Raw genomic sequence first — 7450 nt, forward strand, 5'->3', positions numbered from 1 at the left:
AACAATATTGTTGGAATCAGGGGTGTGTTAAGTGTTTTGGGGGCCCTCAGCAAGTGGTCCCCCTCAGTAGAAATTGTGTTGTGTGGGAGGCCCCATGGACTGCTGGGCCCCACACAGTTGTGTGGGTTGTGTAGTGCCTAAACACACTGCTGGTTGAAAAGACTATCAGAATAATTTTCTCCAGCTGATGAACAATAAAAACAATGAGAGTCAAACAGAATCCACCTGACTTTGAAGAGCTTAAGCTTTTATTGCAGAGGTCTGTGAATACACATGCTTTCCCCCAAGCATAAACAACACTGATTACGCAGATTACGTTCATGCACGCACTTCCCCCCCGAACTTAAACAGCGCTGATTACGTACTTAGGGAACTTTCTAAAATGGTGAAAGACGTAACTCGGGGGAGAAGAATTGTTGAATAAATAGTTTTTTTTGTTTTGTTTTCTTTCCGCACAAAAAGTATTCTCGTTGCTTCACAAAATTGAAGTGGCACCACTGATGGATGGACTGTTTTACCAATGTCCTTACTATGTTTCTGGACCTGGGAACATTACAGTTGCATTGCTGTCTATGTAGGGTCAGAGAGCTCTCTGATTTCATCAAAAAATATTGTAATTTGTGTTCCGAAGATGAACAAAGGTCTTACGAGTTTGGAACGACATAAGGGTGAGTAATTAATGACAGAATTTCCATTTTTGGGTGAACAATCCCTTTAAGGACCTATATTTGTCTGTTATTTTTTGCTTCCAAAACTGTATCAGAGAGATGCTTCAGTGCCTTCTTCTCGTGGAGCTCCTGAGATGAAATGTGCGAATGAAATATTGAAGCCATAAACCGATTTGTAAACCTTAAAGGGGTCCTATTATGCTCTTTTACAAAGTCTTGATTTTGTTTTTGGGGTGTACTAGAACAGGCTCTCATACTAGGTTGTTCGAAAAACACATTATTTTTTAGATATTTTACATTATTACTACAACTCTCTCCCCAGTCTGGCATGAATGGCTCGAATACTTCCTGCATCAAATGAAGACCCGCCTTCTGAAATATGAAATGTGCTGTGATTGGTTAGCTGGGCCAGTGTGTGTTGTGATTGGCAGCACTTGGCGCCTGGTCGGGAAATGTCACGCCCCTTACCATAGCTGCCTGCTGCGAGCTTCAGTGTAAATATTGCGTCAATATCAAATCAATTTGAGTGCAATTTAAACCTGGATGATTGTAACCACTCTAAGTTCATCTGCCTTGGGAAAGCTAGCATGTCTCCAACATAGTGATAGCACTCATTGCCTTCTGTAGTGCAGCTCAACCAGGTCTCGTCCCATTCGTTGATATTTGTGATATCACAAATCCCGGAAAAGATGCGTCCAAATGAGTCGTTCATTGTAGTTTTTGAAAAGTGAATTCTTTTAAATAAAATATCTCCTTTTGAAGATGACTTTGAACTTTGTAACTTTGCAGATCTTTTTTATGCTCAAACAGCAACATTACAGACTAACTAAAGTTAAAAAAAGTGAAAAAGCATAATAGGACCCCGTTTGTTAAACAAAAGGAAAAAGCGAGCAATCTTTCCATTTCTTGATTTTTTTTTTCTCCATGGAACGCCAACTTTCAATTTGTGGTTCAAACGGAAAACTAAAAATTTTGCCATATTTTCGTTTGCCAGATTGAATGGAATGATTAAATGATCGGATGATACATGGACCCACTTTACATCTTGATTTTTGTTTTATATTATTTTAATGCTGGTTTTTGTTTTTTATTATTTTAACAGACTACACATCTGAAAACAGAGAGTATTCTGGTTTTCATAGAATATTTTATGGTTTTTTATTTATGCAGAATAAAAACAAATTCCAAAATGCACATAGTTTCATTCTGGTTGCTATTATGCGTTATGGCCTTTTACACAGCTGTATCAGAGCGATCCTAGAGCAAGAGAAAAAACAGGTGATCTGACTTTCAAACAAACCACTCCTCGCTCCAGGCTAAATCATGCAACTCCTCTTCCACACTTCTACTCTGTACTGCTCATATACTCTAGTGGGTGGAGAGGGGATCCGGTAAAGAGGATGTGCTTTCAACTCCCAAACACATGTGTTTAACTCTTCTTGACTTTCACCTGCAGAGCACATCCAACTGGCAATTCAACAACTGAAACGCATGGCAGAGTTTACACTGAGGAAGTAGGATCCAGTTTCAACTGCTGTTGTGATGGAGAACATTAGAGGGAGGGAATGTTATAGATGAGCTGGTGTCTGCAACTGCAGGAGGAAATGAACTAAAATCAGAGCGCTTATTGTCTGTTTTGGAGACCACAAGTTCCTTAGGTAACATGCTTAAAGTGCAACTCTGAGAAAAATGCATCTAAGAAGGCATACTGTTGGAATGAAAATCACAAATTAGGTCACTTAAGTGTATCAGTTGTTTCTTGTAGACACCACTGAGCAATTGAAGACTTCTGCTTCTCAAACTCTGCTTTTCAAAATAAATGAAAATGCGTCACCTTTCTGTATTTGGTTTTGTTGGGCATATTTGCAGTGCGTTGTTGTGTTGTGCATATTGGCGGCACATTTCTGTATTTGGTTGTCTTGCGAGTATTTGTGTCACCTTTCTGTATTTGGTTTTGTTGGGCATATTTGCAGTGTGTTGCTGTGTTGTGAGTATTTGCAGAGCGTTTCTGTATTTGGTTGTGTTGCAAGTATTTGCGTCATGTTTCTGTATTTAGTTTTGTTGTGAGTATTTGTGTCATGTTTCTGTATTTGGTTGTGTTGCGAGTATTTGCAGAGCGTTTCTGTATTTGGTTGGGTTGTGCATAATTGTGGCACGTTTCTGTATTTGGTTGTGTTGGGAGTATTTGTGTCACGTTTCTGTGTTTGGTTGTGTTGTGAGTATTTGCAGAGTGTTTCTATATTTGTTGTGTTGTGAGTATTTGTGTCATGTTTCTGTATTTGTTTGTGTTGCGATCATCTGTCACGTTTCTGTATTTGTTTGTGTTGCGATCATCTGTCACGTTTCTGTATTTGTTTGTGCTGTGAGTATTTGCAGAGCGTTTCTGTATTTGGTTGTGTTGGGCATAATTGTGGCACATTTCTGTATTTGGTTGTGTTGCAAGTATTTGTGTCACGTTTCTGTGTTTGGTTGTTTTGTGAGTATTTGCAGAGTGTTTCTATATTTGTTGTGTTGTGAGTATTTGCAGAGTGTTTCTATATTTGGTTGTGTTGTGAGTATTTGTCACGTTTCTGTATTTGGTTGTGTTGCGAGTATTTGCAGCAGGTTTCTGTATTTGGTTGTGCTGTGAGTATTTGCAGAGTGTTTCTGTATTTACTTGTGCTGCGAGTATTTGCAGAGTGTTTCTGCATTTGCTTGTGCTGCCAGTATTTGCAGCACATGTTGTCAAACTAATGAAGATGTTCTCTTAATTTGCATGTTTTCTTAAGTTGCAGTGCGTTGAGCTCTATTGGCCACCGAAGTGATAACTTTAAAATAGTTTAAAAATGTAACAATTGGAATTTGTTATTATTGTACTGAAGTCAAAAAGATACAATATCTGTAAAATATTATTTAGAATTCAAGTTGTTAATATCAATATGTATGTTGATCAAAAAAATAATAATTCACCACAGTTTGAAAACACCTCTAGAGTTTCAGAGGAGATTCATAAATGATCAGGTCACGCTTATTAAAAAAAAAAAAAAAAAAAAATATATATATATATATATATATATATATGTATATATATATATATATATATATGTATATATATATATATATATATATATATATATATATGTATATATATATATATATATATATATAAATAAAAGTTTCTTATACTTAGATTTTTAAATGTTTTTAAAATAAGTCTCTTATACTCACCAAGACTGCATTTGTTTGATCAAACATACAGTAAATCAGCAGTACTTTGAAATATTATTACAATTTAAAATAACTGTTTTCTATTTTATTAAATTGTTTTATTGTAATTTATTCTTCTCATGGCAAAGCAGCAGCCATTACTCCAGTCTTTAGTGTCACATGATCTTTCAGAAATCATTTTAAAATGCTGATTTGATGCTCAGGAAACATTTCATTGGGAATATAAACACAGTAGTGGTGCATAATATTTTTGTGGAAATTGTGATACGTTTTTTCAGGATTCTTGAATAGAATGTTTGAACAGCATTTATTTGAAATAGAATAAAACAATTAGAACAGCAGTGTATGTTGACAGATTCGAGCCATGCAGGTTCAATTGTCCATAATCCCACTTAATTTGACTTGTTATGTACCCTCAAAAAATCTTATGTGTTCTTATAATTCAAACTCGGAGCCTTTTTTTTAATATGTATATAGCTCTTATTGTATCTTAACTCTTGTCTCATATGTTTCTACTTTTATGTGTTTTAAGAAGGAGACCTGTGTGTGAATTTTAAACCAGCTCTGTGTGGTCGTTGCATCTTGGCTGACATGTTGTGGTGTGAGTGCTATGATTTAGCAGAGTTAGCGGGACGCTACAGGAAATGATGGCCCGAGCCTCGGTGGCTGAAGGAGACTGGCATAATGCTTTTAGAGGACGCAGTGGGAGTGGGCCGCAGATGCTAAACCAGACATTCTTCCTCCAGCAGAGCACCCTAGAGCTCTTGAGAGGGCGACACTGGCCAGCGGCGGGTAAGCACTGCTAACACATTCTGTCAGCACAGCCTGGTATGACCCTGTACCACAAGCTCTCTGGTCACAGTGCAGTGAGACAATCGCTGACCACCAACTGCGCTTCAAACACAAACGGAGCAGACAGACTGCGGTCAGGGTGAAAGCCAGTAAACATGATTGCCTGAAAGCTTCATCTCTGCAGGTATCATCATGTCTGTGTGCTTGATGATAACAACCTGTCTTGTCTGGTAATCTGCGGAGGTCAGAGGTCAGTATTGGAGACTGTGAGTTACTGCATCATCCACTCTGATAAATCAGAGCCAGAAGGACACGCAGACAATCAAAGGGTTCCTTGAGGACATAAGAGCACAGCTTGAATCAAATTGCTGCTCATTATCTGCCATATCGTTATCCCTAAATTTGGAGTGTGCTAAATGTGCACTGAAGAGACACCGATTTAGTGTTGAAAATGTTCAAAATGCAAGTCTGGGTGCCCGAGTATTGCACAACAAAGAATCATTCACACATAACTATAATGCTGATAGAGGCTGTATTTACTATATTTTATTTATTTTTTCTTTTAAATTAAAAGTGAGTAATATTATATGTTATATATAATACATATAATAAATGTTATATATTTTATAACAGTTTTATATGTATTTTCTACACAAGCTGAGAAATGCACAAGAATTCCAATGTACCTGTACATTAATGTACCTGTGCAAATGGCAATTAACTCTTAAAACTAAACTCTCCCTCTCTCTCTCTGACATCTTCACTTTTCAAATATAATATGACTATAAAATAGTTGATTTAGTATTTTACATAAATGACTCTTAATGACAATTAAACATATATAAACATTAAGAGGAGTTATATCAAAAGCCATTTATATGCTTTGTAAAGGTTTATACAGGAGGGGCCTCTCATCCCTCTTTTTATACTTTTAATAGTATCTCACAAATCTAGTGCACTTCAGTGTCTTCACTGCTATAGATAAAAGTGTTACTTTTAATTTACATAAGGTTAACCTTTTTTGTTCAACTTTTTCGCATTGAAGGACAAACTCCCATCAAGAGCTGCTGTCACTCACATTGCTGGAAACTTCAAATTTCTGAAATCAAAAGCTCTCACTGAAAACGAATGACGTGTGGTTGCTGCAGATCTCTGTATGTGTGAACGCCCTATCAGCTGTCCTACAGTGTCACCTTAAAACTAAACTCTGAGATGTGCATGAGGTTAAATGCTGCTCATGCAGAAGAGATTCTGATGATTAAGTATGCTGAACCAAAAATGCACCGTCTGAGTCCACACCATAACACCACTTATTACCACCATGATGAAAAAAACCAAGAAGAAAAAAAAAAAAAAAAAAAAAAAAAAAAAAAAAAAAACCTTACCACTACATTATAAAGGAGTAGTTTACGCAAAAATCAAAGTTCTGTCAATATGTACTCGATTTGAGATATGATTTGAGATAATAACATATGGGTCTGGAACAACATGACAACAAGTTTACTCTTTGGATGAATTATTTCTTTAATCTAACACCAATGATTTTGTGAAGCCTGTAGTGACAGGTGAAACTTTTACTTCAGATTGAGAGCTCATTCCACATGCAGGCTACAGCAGGGGGTGGCAGGGTGTGACAGCTCTCCCTCCACCCCCAAAAGCAGGAAGTCTCTCTGATGTTCCCTTCCCAGACACAGTAGATAATTATAGCCGTCAGAGTTTGGATTGTCATTGCTGCTCTTCACGGAACGCTTAATTGTGTAATACGAGACTGAACAGTGGAAAAGATGAAGAAAAAGAGAAGAAACATCCTTTAAGTCAGTGCATCCATCAACAAACCGCTGTCTATGCAAAGAGGGGACAGGCTGAGTGTTTAATCTGCACATTGGTGTCCAATTCTACATTTTTCAGCAAAAATCAAGAGGCAATAATGTCTACTATAAATCCAGTAGGCATTTCTGGTGACAGGCATTTAGAGCACCTAAAAGTGCATTCAAAAAGCCATAGTAGCTTTCACATTGAGGCTTTTGTCTGTAGTTGAGACACTCAGATCTCCAACCAGCCTGGCACAGCTGAATGGGAATTCATGATTCATTTATGACTTATTTTAGACTGCTATCATTATCCTTCCTGGTCTTCAAAAATCAATTTCCCTGACATTAGCAGCAGTTCCTTATGGCTAAATGTTCCTCTTATTTAATGGTGTGAGGAAAAAAATGCTTTATGTATACTGAGCACTGATTCTATAAAATCTTTGTGTCTGCATTGGAATTTTTTTTAATTTTATTTGTTCACAAGCCATTTTGGGGCAGTAGAAGCATATTTCCGATCTCTAAGTTTACCATAAGATTTTGCAAATTATCTTAATTATAATGACTTCACAGATGAGCTTTGATTCTCTAAAGTTTCAGAGTTGTTCTCTTTTTTTCCAATTATAAACCATTAAATAAGTATTTTTTATTTTGTTGAATAGTTTTTTTTTATTACTATTTTACATAGCTTAGGTTTTATAACATTATTGACCAATTATTTTATTTATTTATTTATTTTTTTTTTTTTGAATTTCAGTTTTAGTTACTTTTTATGGTGCACAAATTCGTATTTTTATTTTGTGTATAGTTTTTGAAAATAGTCATTACTAAGTTTTTTGTTATTTCTTTTTTAATTGTAATTTTTAATTTGTTTTCAAATACCAGATTAGATTAAAAAAATATATATAAAAAAAATTCAGGCATTTTCACCTTATGATTATACACACAACTTCTTTTTCCCCTGAAAATCCTACT

The sequence above is a fragment of the Cyprinus carpio genome, chromosome A13 (assembly GCF_018340385.1).
Source record: "Cyprinus carpio isolate SPL01 chromosome A13, ASM1834038v1, whole genome shotgun sequence".
NCBI lineage: Eukaryota > Metazoa > Chordata > Actinopteri > Cypriniformes > Cyprinidae > Cyprinus > Cyprinus carpio.